Below are 18,864 nucleotides of genomic sequence, written 5' to 3'. Positions count from 1 at the left end.
CAGCCTTCCAGGCTCCTCCGTCCATGGGATTTTCCAGGCAAGAGTCCTGGAGTGGGGTGTCATTGCTTTCTCCATGAGCTCTTACTAGGAGCAGGTAAAGTTTATCCTATAGCTCAGTTCTATCCAGGGAAGGGGGAATAATAAAAACATCCATTTTTTTGAGTGAGTCCTCAGTGCCCACCTTTGTGCTAAGCATTCTATGCCCCAAATCTTCACAACAGCTCCTAGAAATACTATCACTTTTCCTTCTTACAGGTGATGACCTTGGGGCATAAAGAGGTGAATAACTCGCCTATGAGGCTTTCCTGGTGATTCAGGGGGAAAGAATCTGCCTGCCAATGCAAGAGATGTGGGTTTGATCTCTGGGTCAGAAGGTTCCCTGGAGAAGGAAATAGCAACCCAATCCAGTATTCTTGCCTGGAGAATACCATAGACAGAGGAGCCTGGCGAGCTATAGTTCATGAGTTCTCGGAGTCAGATGTGACTTAGCAACTGAACAACCACAAACACCCCCATGGGAATGTAGGTTGCACAGCTACTAGATGAGGGAGTTGGGACAGAGACCCCCATGGGTCTGACCCCAGAGTCGGGCTTCCAGAGTGAGTATTGGTAAGCTGTATGCTGCTATTCTGCCCCACTAAGAATGTTCTGGGTACTGATTGTTCTCTAAACACTACAGTTGTGAAACTGATCCAACCAAGGCCGATATTCTAAGGCCCAAATAATGGACTATAGGTCACTTCAACAAGCATGTTTTGAGCCCTTGTGCACTTGGAATATAAAGCTCGTGTATTCTTTTCTTCTTTTCTGGGGACCTGGGATCATGAGTTTAGGATGGAGCTGGGACTGATGTACCTGGGTCTCTAGTGGCAAGCTGGGGACCTGGAATACCCTGGGTCTAAGAGGAAGTTGGGTGCTTCCGGTTCCTGAGTCCAAGAGAGGTGCTGGGTATAGAGGATCCCTGAGTCTAGAGAGGGAGCTGGCTGTCGGATCCCTCAGTCCTGGTGAGGGGATAGGTACGTTAGGCCCCATAGTCTTGAGTGGGAGTTGGAAACCTGCATGATGCTTGGGTTCAGGAGAGAAGCTGAGGGCCTAGGATCAGAGCTTGGACCTTATGTGAAGCAGGTGTGAGGTGTGGAATTCGAGTGTGGTTCCCTTGGTCCTAGGAGGGAACTAAAGGCCCTAGCCTCTTGAGTTCTGGAGGGGAGCTGTTACATGAGTCCTGGAAGAGAAGTCGGGGTTCTAGATCCCTAGGTGGAGAGAGAAGGGGCAGAGGGGATCGCTGGGTTTCCTCTTGCTCTTTGGGTCCCCCCACCCCCACCTTCACTCCCACCCCTGGAAGCACTTGTCTGCAAGGCCTCAAGCGGGCAGGTGCCTGGCCCACCTGGCGCTAACCCAGTCTCCACCTATTTTTCTTTCAGTGAATATTTGCTGAGCCACTTTCCCTGGGCCAAACCCAACGCCAGCCTCCGGGAACCCACTGTGGTAGAAGAGTCCCATTTTCTCCAGGAGCTACCAGGTAGTCGGAGAGATGGACAAAGGAGAAGTTGTGGAGAGAGTGCTACGGGATACTGGCTGAGGAGCAAATGCCAGAGAACAGCTGCTTCTCATCAGAGGTGAACGTGGCTGGCTTGCAGGGTCTGAGAATAACCTCCTTCCACCTGTGGGCTGTCAGGCCCTGGATGTTGCAAGGAAGCTCTGGGAGGAGCAGAGTGGGGCACGCGGGGTGGTTTGACCAGCTGCTTTTGGTTGGCTTGTTAGACAGCATTCAGTTCCGTCTCTGCCGGCAGTAGGGAGCTCAGCCCTCGGGGTCTACAGCGTCTTTGCCACCCGCGCTCCCACTCTCAAGGTCAGTAAACCGGTTGGTGGCTCCTTCTTTGAGGACAACCTTGCTTGCTGAAGCATCCTCTCTCTGGTCCGCTCACAGTGGTCCTTTCTGGATCACAGTTCCTGGTTTTTGTGAAGCATCCTTTGCCGTGGGGCCTTCCTGAGTGGCGTGTCCCATTACTTCTCGTCTGGCATCTTGGAGTGTTGTTCCAGACTGCGGGTGCAAAGCTGCGTGACCTTCCATCTCTAATGTGAGTGCTGGGTAGGTCTGGCTGGGTCTGAGCTACCGCTCCAACAAGCCGGCACCTCCCCTGTCCCTCTTGTTTCTGCTGTTAGTTAAGTGGCTCTTAAGTCCACCGTGGGGAAGATGGCGGAAGCAGATGGATTGTGCTGTTAGTTACAAAATGGGCACCAAGTCTGGAAACATAGGTCTTCAACTTACCTTATTTAACATCAATAACCATTTATTTTATTGGAATATAATTGCTTTACAACGTCGTGTTGATTTCTGCTGTACAGCAACATGAATCACCTCCCTCCCAGCACCCCCATCCCATTCCATCCCACCCTTTTAGATCATCACAGAGCTCTGAGCTGGGCTCCCTGCGCTACACAGCAGGTTTCCCTTGGCTGTGTGTTTTACACATAATGGTGTACATATGTCAATCCCAATCTCCCAGTGCATCTCACCCTCCCCACGACCACTTGTCTGTTCTCTACATCTGTCTGTATTCCTGCCCTGCAAATAGGTTCATCAGTACCATTTTTCTAGATTCCACATATATGTGTTAATATATTTGGTTTTCTCTTTCTGACTTCACTCTGTATGACAGACTCTAGGTGCATCTGCCTCACTACAACTGACTCAATTTCATTCCTTTTTATGGCTGAGTAATATTCCGTTGTAGTAACCGTTTGTTATGTGTTGGCACATGTTTCCAGACTTGATGGCCATCCTGTGTATCTTACCTTCCACAGACTGGGAGTCAGGCGATCTGAACCCTTCCCCACAAAGGGAGACTGTTGGATCTGCCAGGGACCCTTTTGGATTGTCTGGGTCACAGTTTTCCAGATGGGGAGGCAGATGCTCAGAAAGTGTAAGTGACCTGTTCTAGGTCACTTGGTTTCTCGGTAGCTGGGCAGCAACCAGGATTCAGGAGTCTCTTATTTTTTGTTCTTCATACTGTTTCGGACTTCTTCCTGCTGTGTCTTTTTCCCCTTTGTTAATAACTTGTGTTTTGACTTTATGGAGGGTAAAATTTGTAGATGTAGATGGGAAGCCTCTTTGGAAAGCACGAGGATTGTGAGAACATAGGAGGTAGCTGTAATGTATCAGCTGAGGGAGAACTTAAACTTTCTTTTCTAGAAACCAAATTTCCAGTCTTGTAAAACACAGTGGTGGTTGATATGATGATGTATTTCCTTTTATCTGTTTTTTTTTTTCTTTGCAAGACTTTGTTTGCTTTTTACATTGTTAGAATGGAAATTATAATTGCAGCTCTGATTTTTAAAAAAAAATATTTTATTTGTTTGGCTGTGCTGGGTCTTAGTTGCAGTATGTGGGATCTAGGTCCTGATCAGGAATCAAACCTGGGCCCCCTGCACTGGGCATGTGGAGTCTTAGCCACTGGACCACCAGGGAAGTCCTGAAGCTCTGATTTTTCTTGTAATGAGAGGCTCTGATTGTCCAAAGTGACCCTAGGGAGAACTGTCTCAGGGACTGATTTCACAAGCAGTGAAGATGACAGGTTGCTTTTTGTAGAGGCCATAGTCCTAGGAGAACAGCAAGTAAAGGACTAACACATACATATGGGTACAGAATGGTTAAAATCATGCTTTGAATGCAATGAACACATTCCTGGCTACAGCTATTTTGTTTTTGTAGGGTACAGTTTGCTGTGGGTTCTTACTAAATGACACATCCCATTATTTAGAGGAAGGTCTAGTTGTTAAAAAAAAAATCAAAATTTTATTGCCACATCCACCTTGTACAGTGAATTTTTTCATATTCCTTTTAAAAAGCTTTATAGAGGTAGAGTTCACATACCCTTAGCACACATGCACACACACGTCACCCAGTGAACATTCAATTCAGTGATTTTGTTATTTTACTCTTTCACGTTCTTGTCCATGCTAAGTGGCTACTGTGGGTGTGATGCTCTCTTCAGCACCAGCTAGAGCTGTTTCCATGACTACCGAATCCAGCAGGTAGAGTGGCATCATCGTGCACATTTCAGACATCCCAGGACTAGATGGGCTGGGCATGGAACATGCAGTGTTCAGAGATCCCATGCTATCTCAGGTTCCTGGGGGCCCATTGGAAAAGAGAGTACACTGCCATCCCCGAGTCCCAGACTCTGCCCTCCTTTTTAAAATGGAAGAGGCAGTCTGTAGGCTTTGACCTTCATGTTTACTTTGAGGAGGAACACATTTTTTTTAATTTTAAAAAATCCTCAGTAATGAAATATCATACTCCATATCTTGGAAGGAAAAAGTGTTAGGATGAAGGGGAAGGAGGATTAGAGTTTGATTTCAAATGTTTCAACCTGGGTACAAAATGTTTGTCAATCAGCTATTCTGCTGAGTGCATTAAAAAAAAAAGTCTTTTTTTTTTTTTTTTTTTAACACTTTTCAGTTCCTCATTGCAAATCCTTGTTGAAAGTTTAGGAAATTATTCTAAAAGTTTAAAACTTTTCCACCTTGCTTTTTATTTATTTATTTAGTTGTGCATTATTTCCCCCCTTGTTCAGTAGTTGAAAAATTGAACTTTGCAAGTTTGCTTCCTGTGATGTCTATAAATTTTACCTTCATAAACATTTTAAAAATTAGGTAGAACAGGTAATATTGTCATTATTTTGTATAGAAGACACTAAAGCATCCCAGAGGCTTTTGACTTGCTAGTAGTTTCAGAACTTGTTAGTTGCTGGATTAAGAGAGACCCTGGATTCCTGATTCTGCTTCCAACTCTTCCACCAGATCAACCTTGCAGTGGAACATAAATCAGTATGCTGAGAGATGTTTTCAGGTGTTCTGTATTAGTTTCTTGTTGCTTCTGTAATAAATTTATCATGAATTTATAGCAGCTGAAAGTAACCCAAATCATCTTACAGTCCTGGAGACCCAAAGTCCTAAAATCAAGGTGTCAGCAGGCTGCATTTCTTCTGGAGGATTTAGGGGAGAATCCATTTCTTTGTCTTTTCCGGCGTCTAGAGGCTGCTCACATTTCTTGACTCCTGGCCCCTTCATCTGCTAAGCCAGCAGCATAGCATCTTTTCAACCAAAATTGGGGTCCAGCTGCTCCCCACTCAAAAGCCAGTAAAGAGGCAAGGTTGGTCATTATGTAGTTAATGTCTTCCACCTGATGGGGGGTTTCAGCATCTGCAAGACAGCTCACAGGATATGGCCCAGAATATTATTTATTGCCCTTGAGCAGGAAATAAATGTTCTTAACTGTGGTTAATGACTCAACTGTTATTATTTAGTCTTGTTGGACTGTTTACCTTTTTTAGGCAGTTTCTCACTTCTCTAATTAAACTTGCTCTTTGGCTAAAGTTTCTCCACAGACAAAAGGCAGATGGAGGACGTGGGAGACAAGGACCATAGGGTCCTGCTCCTTTTCATCTTTACCTCTCTCTCTGTAACTTCTGCTTCGTCACATCTCCTTCTCTGGATTCTATCCCTTCTGCCTCCTTCTTATATGAAAGACCTTTTGTGATTACATTGTACCCACTGAATAATCCATGATAGTCTCTCCATCTCCAAATCCTTACCTTAATCATATCTGCAAAGTTCCTTTGGTCATGTAAGGTGAATAGTCATAGGTTTCTGGGGTTAGGGCATAGGCATCTTTTGGAAAGCTATTATTGTCAGTTCCATGTAGTCTAAAAAAGTTTGGTGGTAGTACATTTGGGACTTGCTGGACTAAACAGAATTAAACAGAATTTCTCTGCACTTTAAAAATGGTAACCAAAGCTTCCATTTGTTGAGACTTTAGTATCTGTGAAGCACTTTGCTAAATTTTATGTTGATTATCTCATTTCATTCTCATGACAATACAAAAAGGAGTTCTGTTCCTATTTATCAAATAAACTGAAGTTCAAAGTTAAGTGACTTATTCAAACTTACACTGCTAATAAGTGGCAGAGCTGGGATTCAAACTCAGATCTATGTGATGCTAGAGCATGAGTCTTGGAGAGTCATTATATTACTGCTTTAATATGGAAAGCAGGGGGTTTAGGATACAGACATTTTCATATTAATCTAGCCCAAATCATAGCATCTTGGCTTTGCAGGTGGCTCTAGTGGTGAAGGATCTGCCTGCCAATGCAGGAGATGTAAGAGACACAGATGCAATCCCTGGGTAGGGAAGATTCCCTGGAGAAGGGCATGGCAACCCACTCCGGAACTTTTGCCTGGAGAATCCTATGGACAGAGGCGCCTGGTGGGCTACACAGTCCATAGGGTCACAAGGAATTGGACACGACTGAAGTGACTTAGCATGCATAGCATCTTACCAAGCTAGTGTTCTTCAGAGCACTTTATGAAACAATAAACTTGGTGGCCTCCATATCAGTGTTACCCGATAGAGCTTTGTGTGACGATGGGCATGTTCTGTATCTGTGCTATCCAGTGTGGGAGCTGCCAGCCACATCTGGCTGTTGAGCACTTGAAATGTTAGAGCAACTGAGGGACTGAATTTTAAATTTCATGTGATTTAAATTATAGAAATAATCATGAGTCAGTTCTAATGAGGTGGATGAACCTAGAACCTATTATACAGAGTGAAATAAGTCAGAAAGAGAAATATTGTATTCTAAGCATATATATGGAATCTAGAAAAATGGTTACTGTCTTTGATAAAACTACCTGGGGAGCTGGTTAGCTGACAGTTTCCCCTAAAGATGGATGTCCTAGTGGAAGAACTCTTCAGTCATTCAACAAGAAGCTGTGAAAAGATGGTCTAGAAATTGTGGGAGAATCAAGGAAATAGGAAGGTCCTGTCCAGGCTTTGAAACAACTCTGGGGAACAGCATGCACTTTGGTGAAAAGACCATCTGTAATGTTAGTGTGCTTAGTCGCTCAGTTGTGTCTGACTCCTCAAGACACCATGCACTATAGCCCGCCAGGCTCCTCTGTCCATGGAATTGTCCAGGCAAGAATACTGGAGTGGGGTGCCATTTCCTGTAATGCTACATAAGACTGTATCATTGGAAATGTAAAGAAAGTACCAAGTTAATGTTACGGCCAGTGATGTTTGTATTTACTTTAGCTGTGGAAAACAACTTTTCAGGTGAAATCATAGGCAGAAGCTCAATAACGGTGACAAAGGGAGAGCTGCCCTGGGACTTGCTTGGTGGTCCAGTGTTAGAACTCTGTACTCTCACTGCTGAGGTCCTGGGTTCAATTCCTGGTCAGGGAACTAAGATCCCACAAGCCAAGCCACATGACAGAAAAAAACCAAAAAACCAAAAAATGCTGTCCTGTGTGAAGCAAGTGTTGGGTGGAATCATGGTCCTGTCTTCTGAGGCCCTCCCCTCATTTACTGCTGTGGCCCTTGGGGTGCCTCCCTGAAACTCCAGGGCAGTGGGCCCCAGCCTTTTTGGCACCAGGGACTGATTTTGTGAAAGACAGTTTTTCCATGGACTGAGAGTGGGCGGGGGATGGTTTGGGGATGACTCAAGCCCATCACATTTATTGTTCGGTTTATTTCTTCTTGAATGCTACTGCTGATCTGATAGGAGGTCCTCTGCCTGGAGGTTGGGGATCCTGCGCTAGGAGATATAAGTCACTGACAGAGTCTAGAAAAGAGTTTAAAAGCTCAGAGGCAGGAGTGTTCCTAGGGTTCTGAGGGAATGCTGCATAGAAAGGTGAACTATGATACTTCCCAGGTATCTCTCTATACATATTTTCAAATACATTTTCTACAAACACACACACATATATTTTGGTGGGAAAGAAAGGCCTTTATTACTCTTAAACAGAAATGTGATATAATTATATGCTTGTGTCCTCTGGTACACACATATATAATTTTGAAAGGATCCTGCTGGATGCTATTGCTAATTTGCCTTTTCTTTTTATATCATCTCATATGCCACTGTCTGTTATTACCTGATCTGCATCTTTAAAATGGTAGTTGAACATTCTCTTTTGTGTTTGTACAGAAGAGAGTACAACTGGGGGAAAAGGGGCATCCTTAGATCTCATGTCACTGATACAAGTCAAGTTCTTCCAAAATCCTTGGGTAGATTCTTAACCCAGAACCAGCCTTTTTTTTTTTTTCTCTCTCCAGAAAGAGCTATCCTTGTGCATAAATTCCAAACGACACTGGAGATCAGTGTGCTAGGCTGTGTGTGCTGTACTCAGTTGCTTCAGTCGAGTCTGACTCTCTGCAACTCTGTGGACTGTAGAGATCAGTGAATTGGCTTTAAATCTTGCTACCGAAGTGTGTATTTCCTGTGTTGTATGGGTACAGGGACCTCCTGGATAACTGAATCAGCTTGGGTCTTTGAATTCTTTATAGCATCTGTTTCAAGGTCTCATCTCACCCAATCGTTTTTTTTTCCTGCAGTATTTTATTTATAATTTGTTTTTTCTTTTTAAAAATTATTTTTAATTGGAGGATAATTGCTTTACAGCAATATATCGTGTTGGTTTCTGCCATATATTGACATGAATTAGCCATAGGTATACTTCTATCCCCTCCCTCTTGAACCTCCCTCTCACCCCACCCGCCCACTCTAGGTTGTCACAGAGCACTGGTTTGAACTCCCTGAGTCATACAGCAAATGCCCACTGGCTGGCTGTTTTACATATGGTAATAGGTATGTTTCAGTGCTGCTTTCTCACTTCATCCCACTCTGTCCTTCCCCCACTGTGTCCACAAGTCTGTACTCTATGTCTGTGTCTCCAATGCTGCCCTGCAAACAGGCTCATCAATATCTGGTCATCAGTACCAGCTTTCTAGATTCTATAAGTTCAGTTCAGTTGCTCAGTTGTGTCCGACTCTTTGCGACCCCATGAATCACAGCACGCCAGGCCTCCCTGTCCATCACCAACTCCCAGAGTTCACTCAGACTCACATCCATCGAGTCAGTGATGCCATCCAGCCATCTCATCCTCTGTCGTCCCCTTCTCCTCCTACCCCCAATCCCTCCCGGCATCACAGTCTTTTCCAATGAGTCAACTCTTCGCATGAGGTGGCCAAAGTACTGGAGTTTCAGCTTCAGCATCATTCCCTCCAAAGAAATCCCAGGGCTGATCTCCTTCAGAATGGACTGGTTGGATCTCCTTGCAGTCCAAGGGACTCTCAAGAGTCTTCTCCAACACCACAGTTCAAAAGCATCAATTCTTCGGTGCTCAGGTTTCTTCACAGTCCAACTCTCACATCCATACATGACCACTGGAAATACCATAGGCTTGACTAGACAGACCTTTGTTGGAAAAGTAATGTCTCTGCTTTTGAATATGCTGTCTAGGTTGGTCATAACTTTTCTTCCAAGGAGTAAGCCTCTTTTAATTTCATGGCTGCAGTCACCATCTGCAGTGATTTTGGAGCCCAAAAAAATAAATTCTGACACCGTTTCCACTGTTTCCCCCTCTATTTCCCATGATGTATGTGTTAGTACATATTTGTCTTTCTGACTTACTTTACTCTGTATAAAAGGCTCTAGGTGTATCTACCTTATTAGAACTGAGTCAAATGCACTCTTTTTATGGCAGAGTAATATTCCATTGTGTATATGTGCCACAGTTTCTTTATCCATTCATCTGTCAGTGGACAGCTAGCTTGCTCCATGTCCTTGCTATTGTAAATAGTGCTGTGATGAACTTTGGGGTCCATGTGTCTTTTTCACTTATGGTTTCCTCAGGGTATATGCCCAGTAGTAGGATTGTTGGGTCATATGGTAATTTTATTCCTAGTTTTTTAAGGAATCTCCATACTGTTCTCTATGTCAATTTGCATTCCCACCCACAGTACAAGAGGCTTCCCTTTTCTCCACACCCTCTCCAGCATTTATTGTTTGTATATTTTTTGATGGTGGCCATTCTGACTAGTGTAAGCATTCCATTTCAAGGAGTAATGGATTCAAAAATTACGTGGCTAGTGAGTGATAGGCCTGAAATTGAACCCAGGTAGTCTGACTTTAGCATTTGTGCTCCAGTGCACCAACTTGTCTCCAAAATAGGCTTTCTTTCTGATAACTTTAATAGTAGGTAATGAGTTGTCAAAGGAGTTCCTGGTGAATGGAGCAAATGTTAATAAGCACCATCTCTCTTTCTCATACAAGGTGGTTATTTCTACCTTCATATGGACCAGAACCTAGATATTTCCTCATTGGAGTCCCCTCTCAACAGCAGCCTGCTTCATGTGAAAGTAATTCAATGGTTTGGTGAACACCTTTCCATAGATGTCTTTACAGATTTACAAATAAATGACATATGTGTTTTTGATTTCAAATGAGATCTACTGCTGCTGCTGCTGCTAAGTCACTTTAGTCATGTCCAACTCTGTGCGACCCCATAGAGAGCAGCCCACCATAGAGAGCTCCCCCATCCCTGGGATTCGCCAGGCAAGAACACTGGAGTGGGTTGCCATTGCCTTCTCCAATGCATGAAAGTGAAAAGTGAAAATGAAGTCGCTCAGTCGTGTCTGACTCTCAGTGACCCCATGGACTGCAGCCCACCAGGGTCCCCTGTCCCTGGGATTCTCCAGGCAAGAACACTGGAGTGGGTTGCCATTGCCTTCTCCAGGGGATCCTACTAGATTCCATCATACATGAATCCAGTCTTTCTTTCTGTGTGCTATGTGCAATACCATTGCTTAAAAGACTTTTTTTCCAGAAGTGTTTGTGAGGAGGTGACCATGGGGAAGATGAGGCTGAACTCTGTTCAAGGTACAATTAATAAATATTATAAAATACCTAATAGTAACTTGGCTTTAGCATTAATACTTGATCTATTTATTGGCATCAGACAAGTTCTTAGTTTTCTTGTCTTTCATAAACAAACACAGTTGATTGTCATAAAGCTTTTACTAAGGCCAAATTGTTTTCCTCTTTATTTCATTTTGGCATACTTAATTATGGCTATTGCTGTATCAATGGTGTTATATTTGGGACTTATGCTTCTGGCTGCTTATGCTTCTGCAATTTAATTTTTCATTTTCCCATTCATTTTCAATACATTCATGTAATCACTCAATTCCACAACTCTACCAAGCTTGCTGCCTAACCTGAACCACTGATGGGTAGACACTGCCCTCTGTGGACAGCTCAAAACTCTGTCAGTTGGTGAAGAAAGGAGTGCATTTATTTGTTCTAAAGGTAGTTGTTTTTTTGTCCCCATTTGTAGCAACAGGGATGGACCTAGAGATTATCATACTCAGTGACGTCAGTCAAAGACACATACCATATGATATCACTTACGTGTGGAATTTTAAAAAAATGATATAAATGAACTTATTTACAAAACAGAAATAGACTCAAGGCATAGAAAACAAACTTATGGCTACCAAAGGGGAATGGGAGGGGGGATAAACTAGGAGTTGAGGATTAGCAGATACACCAACAAGGACCTGCTGTATAGCGCAGGGAACTGTACTCAGTATTTTGTAATAACCTATAGGAGAAAGAATCTGAAAAAGATTTATATATATATATAATATGTATACATAAAACAATCACTTTATACACCTGAAACTAACACACCATTGTGAATCAACTATACTTCAATAAAAAAAATAAAAGTAGTTTGCAGGCATCAGTGACTAACATACAAAATAAAAGTTGAATGAAGTTTAGGGACTATTGTTGAATGGGACATGGATGAAAATTACTTTAGCATAAGCATATTTGAGTGTACATGAGGAAAATGAACACAGAAATAAAAAATGGTACCAGATGCCCATGAGAGGAGGTATACAGTCTTCTAAATTGTGGCTTGAGGTCCAGCTGCTTGGGTACTGCTTTTGCACCCGTTAGAAATGCAGAATCCCAGGTCCCACCCCAAACTCTCGTATCGGAGTCTGCATTTAACAGGGACTTGAGATGACTCATCCGCATGGTGAAGCATGAGAACCTCTGGTGTACAGCGAGGCAGGTGTTTGGCCCATGGACTTGAGATGTAGGTAGAATTGGGTTGGATTCCCAGCTCTGCCACTTATTACCTGTGTGAACTTGAGCAGGTGACATTTCTGTGCCTCAGTTTCCTTATCTGTAAATGGAAAATATAACCAGTACATCCCTCACAGGATTATTGTCAGGCAACCGTCACCAGCAACATCACCACCATCATCACTAAGGATTAACGAGGGCCCACCCAACCCCAGGTGCTGTTACTGACACTTGTTACTAATTTGTGAATGGGATGGGGGAAGGCTGCATGCCTGGCAAAGGGTAAGTCCAACAAATCTTAAAACCTGATGGGCTGTGATTGTTATGATCACTCTAAAGCATGGTCTTTAGCAAGTGGGATAGAATGGTATTCCTCAGCTGAAAAACTGAAGGTTGTGGATTTGGGGAGTGGAGGTGGGTGCTGGGCTTGCTAGGGCGTTCAGGACCAAACTCTGAACATCTGACCCCAGCTTTTCATTAGTGATGTAAAAAGGATTATTTAGGGTAAAACCAGTTTTCTGTTTTTGTTCAGTCATTAAGTCATATCCAACTCTTTGCAACTCATGGACTGCGGCATGCCAGGCTCCCCTTCATACACTATCTCTTAGAGTTTGCTCAAACTTACGTCCGTCGAGTCGGTGATGCCATCCAACCACCTCATCCTCTGTCGTCCCCGTCCCCTTCTCCTCCTGCCTTCAATCTTTCCCAGCATTAGGGTCTTTTCCAGTGAGTTGGCTCTTTGCATCAGGTGGCCAAAGCATTGGAGTTTCAGCTTCAGCATCAGTCCTTCCAGTGAATATTCTGGACTGATTTCCTTTAGGATTGACTGGTTTGATCGCCTTGCTGTCCAAGGGACTCTCAAGTCTTCTCTAACTCCACAATTCAAAAGCATCAATTCATTGGTGCTCTGCCTTCTTTATGGTTCAACTCTCACATTCTTAATGACTCAGTTTTCTGAGCACTTGCTTAACCTAGGAAGCAGCAGGAGAACTGGTGTTTAAAACAGTGGTTCTCAGACTATTTGGTCTGAGAGGACCTCTTTATCCTTTAAAAATTATTGAGAACGCCATAGAGCTTTTTGTTTATGTGATTATATCTATTGATATTGACCTTATTAGAAACTAAAGCTGAGAAAATTTTAAAATATTTTTTTGAGGGGACTTCCTTGATGGTCCAGTGGTTAAGACTCTGTGCTTCCACAGGGGAACAGTTTTGATACCTGGGCAGAGCAAAAAAAAAATGTTTATCTTTTTTTATGATTTATTTTTCTGTTTTATTATTATTGTTATTCTTGCACATTTCAGTGCTCTCTCTCATTCATCCATTTCTGTTTCTTGTAAACTGCATAGTTAGGGAAATTCCTACCTAAACTTCTTGATTTTGATAGCATTCCATGTAAGAAAATTTTACAATGTTAATTCATTTAAAAGAAACGGTAATCAACCCAGTACATGTTAATGTTAAGCAATAGTTTTATAAGAAATAAATATATTTTCTAAAACAACAAAAAAAAGTACAGTTCCTACTGTACATCCTACATCCTACAGATGGCCTACCTGTTAGGATTCTGGGCTTTCATTGCCAGGGCCTGGCTTCAGTCCCTGGTTGGGGAACTGAGATCCTATAAGCGCTGTGGCATGGCCACAATAAAAAAGGAAAAATTAGTGAGAAGAGTGGTGTTTTTCCACATTTTTGCAAATTTCCTTAAAGCCTGGCTTAATAGAATGAAACTGGATTCTCCTGTCTGCTTTTGCATTTGGTCTGTGGAAGTATCACTCAACTTGTGGCCTCTAGAAAACTCCACTGTATACTCAGGAGTGAATGATAGTGAAAAAGGCACATAATATTTTAGTATTACTAAAAATTAGTTTTGATCTTGTAGATCCCCTGTTAGGGTCTCAGGGAATCCCAGGAAACTGGAAATTTAAGAGATGAAAGTACACTCATTACAAGCAAATACATGTAGTTGAAGTATTTATTCTTCTACATTAATTAAGTGCTTTATAGAGCAGAGCTCTGCTCGGACCCCATGATAAACTTGGAATGCATTAAACAGAATTTATGCAAGATTTATAATTCTCCATTTTTGCTAATTTGGATTGGTCTTACACACCTGTGGGTTTTGTCATATTTCCACAAGAGTTTTTGATTAGAGACACTTGGCGATTACCCCTAGACTTCCAGTTCAGTGCAGAAAAATATTTGTTTTAACATTCTGTATTCTTTGGCTGTTGCTGCTGCAAGTTGGAAATTGGTGATTAACTTACAGGGTGTGATCAAAGCATTGCTCTCTTGTCACATTTTATCTTTAGAGAGAAGAGAATAGTGGTAAAAATAGAGCAGAAATCTCTTTAGTTGAATATATGACTTTCAAAATAGAGCTGTTAAGTACGTCAGGTTGGTATGCTGTATGTGCTTAGTTGCTCAGTCATGTCTGACTCTTTGTGACCCCATGGACTGTAGCCTGCCAGGCTTCTCTGTCCATGGGGATTCTCTAGGCAAGAATACTGAAGTGGGTTGCCATGCCCTCCTCCAGGGGATCTTTCCAACCCAGGTCTCCTGCATCGCAGGCGAATTCTTCACCACCTGGGCCACCAGGGAAGCCCACATCAGGTTGGAGTTGGTTATAGAATCTGCATGTAGATCGGGGCTACCCTGTCAGGCAGCAGCTTTCCCTGCTTGGAGTGTTGCATTTGGCAGTAGCTCAGTGACTAAGAGACCCTTGTTTTGTCTTGACCCCTGTGACGGCTGCTGTGAGCACCATGTCATGACAAGAATTCACAGTCTTTGGGATGGCTAAATTCAGTGTGGCTCACAGAAACTTCAGGAGGAAGATAATCATGCCTTAATCATATTCAGGAATGTGGTGGAAAATGATTTAATATGCTGTTTTTGGGAAAAAAATTAAAGCTTTGTTATGTAAGTGAAGTAATTCTGAATTCCATTCACAAATAATACTATAATAAGATTTGTGTTAGGCATTCTTGAGCACTTTTCAAATGATGGTCTATGAAACAAAATCCAGTTTGCATTTCTTAAATACATATCATCTGATTCTGGGAGGAGATGAGGAATTTTTGTTTTGGTATTGATAAAGAATTTTGGGTTTTGAGTGGCTTACCTATTTGCAGACGATCAACAGGCTGGAATAACTTGGCAGTTCCATGCAGTTGCATGGAATGGTCAGGAGAGGGCGAGAGATAGTTGCTGATGCTAACGCCAAGGAGGTGTATAGCCTGTGTGAACTCAGATACCTAGATGATGAGGGTGGTGGTGATAATGAGCTGGAGAGGGGTTCCAGGTCTGAAAGCATGAGCTTGCAGTTAGTTCTAGTTGATGGTTGTTTTATGAAAGAAAGCCCTCATGTTGCCAGTTCTGATTTTTCAGGAGAAAAAAGCATTTTAGGTTTCTCCCTAAAATTTTCTGACTTAAAAAGATAGTTTAATTTCTTTTAAAGCATCATTCAGGCCCCCCCCCCCCCCCCCAAAAATCATATTAGTGGGCTGAACTTGGCCTGTGGTCTGCCAAGAATCTCAGGATTATATCAATACATGGCCCAGACTTATTCTTCTCTTTTTCTTAAAGGACATTTCCATAGGGTTCTTTAAAAGAGGGAAGAGTAGAGTATAGACAATAAAAGTAGACTGGGTTTAATATTTTAGGGGAAAGTCGTTCCATTTCCACTGGGATTAAAATTTCAAGGTGAATAATACATTTTTTGTTGTGGAATTCTGATAGGAGTTGGCTTGCTTGTTAAGCAAGCATTCTCCTTCAAGTAATAAATTACTTTAAATATTACAGTCCAGATTTTGTGGGATTGTTGAACTTCTAAATACTCTGCCTTGTTTCCCTATAACTACTTCTGTATTTGTCAGGATGGTGTCTTATTTTTAACATGGGAGATGGAGTGACCCTCTGGCTGGTGCCTCACAGCCTGCCCTCCACTGTGTTATTCTCCTGAGAGCTCTGTCTGCATTTTCTCCCGCATCCTCCCACACTGTTCTTCATAATTTTCCTCAGCAGGCAACCAGAGTCATCTTTTGAAAACTCAAATTTGATTAACTTTTTCCTGCTTCCACATTCTTCCTTGTACTCTTACAATCCTCCAGGGCCCTCCAACTGCTCCTTAGATTAAAGATAGACCTCTCCAGGACTATTTCTCCCATTTTAGCTCAACCATCTCCTCCTCTTTGCATTCCTGCCACCCTGGCCTTGTAATTGCCATGTTTCTTTCCCCTCACAGCTTTGAAACAAAGCTATTTTAAACCCCCCAAGAGAGTTTTGCTTAAAGTTGCAGTTAAAACTATACGCAAAAAGCTCCTTGGAACGGGATGAGAAGCACGAAGTCAAGGTGCTGTAGACACAGGAGTTTCAAGTTAGGGTTATTCTCTATCTTTCTATTTAGTGACCTAAAGGAAAAGGATAGAGAATATCGGCAAACTGAGAAACATCAAATTTGAGTTAAATCTCTCTGATTATCTTCTTAATATAAAGCCGCACTTCTGCTTGTTCACTTAGGGGACTTCCCTGGTGGCCCAGTAGTTACGACTGTGTTTCCAATGCAGGGGGCATGGGTCCAATCCCTGGTCAGGGAACTGGATCCCACACATCCTGAAGTGCAAGCAAAAAGAAAAGTGGAGTACCAAGAACTTTCAGGTAATATTCAGTGTTTGGGTTGAATAGTTACCTTCCTAGGATTGTAGACCGGTAACTTTGAAACTGCTTTTACATGTAAGTAAAATGGCATTTGTTAACATGTTTGTTGAAGAATATCATTCACCAAATTTGTATACAGACCATAAGTTGACTGATCTTTTCTAATTAAATCCAAATTATCTATTTACAAAGAAAATCAAACAGAATTGCAACCTCATATCCCCTCCCTGCTTCCAGTAGTTTGGATCAGCAAGGTCCAATAGCCCTTTGTAAGATGATGGAAATGGTCTCTCTGGACTGTCCAGTATGAAATGTGGTTGGTGCAACTGAGGAACTGGATAGTTAATTTTTTATATTTAAAACTTTATTTTCGGCTGTACTGCATCTGTCTGACTGCACATGGGCTCTCTCTAGCTGTGGTTCCTGGGCTTCTTATTGTAGTGACTTCTCTTGTTGCAGAGCGTGGGCTTTAGGGAGCGTGGGCTCCAGTAGTTAGGGCTCATGGGCTTAGTTGCCCTATGGCATATGGAATCTTCCTAGACCAGGGATTGAACCTGTCTCCCCTGCGTTGTCAGGCAGATTCTTAACCTCTGGACCACCAGGGAAGTCCAGTTCATTTTATTTAATTTTAGTTAAAATTGCCACATATGAATATTGGCTAGTGCTATGGTCTATATGTTTATGTCCCTCCAAAATTCATATGTTGAAATCCTAACCCCCAAGTGATGGTGTTAGGAAGTGGAGCCTTTAGGAGGTGATTAGGTCATGAGGGCTGAGGCTTCAAGCATGGCATTAGTGGCCTTCTCAAGGAAAACCCACAGAGCTCCCTAGCCCCTTCTGCCATGTCAAGATAGAATGAGTTTATGATCCTCACTTGGTCATGCTGGCACCTGATCTTAGACTTCCAGCCTCCAGAATTGGGAGAAAAATATTTCTGTAAGTGGCCCAGTATGTGGGATTTTGTTATAGCAGCCTGAAAGGACCAAGACAGCTAACAGATACAGATTACTTGGTTGTTACATGTCTGAAAGACTAATCTGCCTTCAGAATTTATTTTTGCAAGTAAAAATACATGGGTGATGGGGCTTCCCTGGTAGTCCATTGGTAAAGAATCTGCCTGCCAATGCAGGGGACACAGGTTTGGTCCCTGGTCCAGGAAGATCCCACACGCCGCAGAGTAACCAAGCCCACATGCAGCAACTACTGAACCCCGTGGGCCTAGAGCATGTGCTCTGCAGCTCAAAAACAGACCCTGCTCTCGGCAGCTAGAGAAAGCCCATGAACAGCAATGAAGATCCAACAGAGCCAAAAATAAATAAATTAAAAAAAAATAGGTGATTCTAACAGTTGAATTTCAAACTCTGTTTTTTCATGGGATCTATGAACAAGCAAAGGAGAAAAGGAAAGGTATAAGCATCTGAATGCAGAGTTCCAAAGATTAGCAAGGAGAGATAAGAAAGCCTTCCTCAGCGATCAATGCAAAGAAATAGAGGAAAACAACAGAATGGGGAAGACTAGAGATCTCTTCAAGAAAATTAGAGATACTAAGGGAACATTTCATGCAAAGATGGGCTCGATAAAGGACAGAAATGGTAGGGACCTAACAGAAGCAGAAGATATTAAGAAGAGATGGCAAGAATACACAGAAGAACTGTACAAAAAAGATCTTCCCGACTGAGATAATCACGATGGTGTGATCACTGACCTAGAGCCAGACATCCTGGAATGTGAAGGCAAGTGGGCCTTAGAAAGCATCACTATGAACAAAGCTAGTGGAGGTGATGGAATTCCAGTTGAGCTATTTCAAATCCTGAAAGATGATGCTGTGAAAGTGCTGCACTCAATATGCCAGCAAATTTGGAAAACTTAGCAGTGGCCACAGGACTGGAAAAGGTCAGTTTTCATTCCAATCCCAAAGAAAGGCAATGCCAAAGAATGCTCAAACTACCGCACAATTGCACTCATCTCACATGCTAGTAAGTAATGCTCAAAATTCTCCAAGCCAGGCTTTAGCAATACATGAACCATGAACTTCCAGATGTTCAACTGGATTTAGAAAAGGCAGAGGAACCAGAGATCAAATTGCCAACATCTGCTGGATCATGGAAAAAGCAAGAGAGTTCCAGAAAAACATCTATTTCTGCTTTATTGACTATGCCAAAGCCTTTGACTGTGTGGATCACAATAAACTGGAAAATTCTGAAAGAGATGGGAATACCAGACCACCTGACCCACCTCTTGAGAAACCTATATGCGGGTCAGGAAG

The sequence above is a fragment of the Bubalus bubalis genome, chromosome 9 (genome assembly GCF_019923935.1).
Source record: "Bubalus bubalis isolate 160015118507 breed Murrah chromosome 9, NDDB_SH_1, whole genome shotgun sequence".
In the NCBI taxonomy this organism is placed as follows: Eukaryota; Metazoa; Chordata; class Mammalia; order Artiodactyla; family Bovidae; genus Bubalus; species Bubalus bubalis.
The sequence above is the reverse complement of the archived record's forward strand: the minus strand, read 5'-3'. Positions refer to the sequence as shown.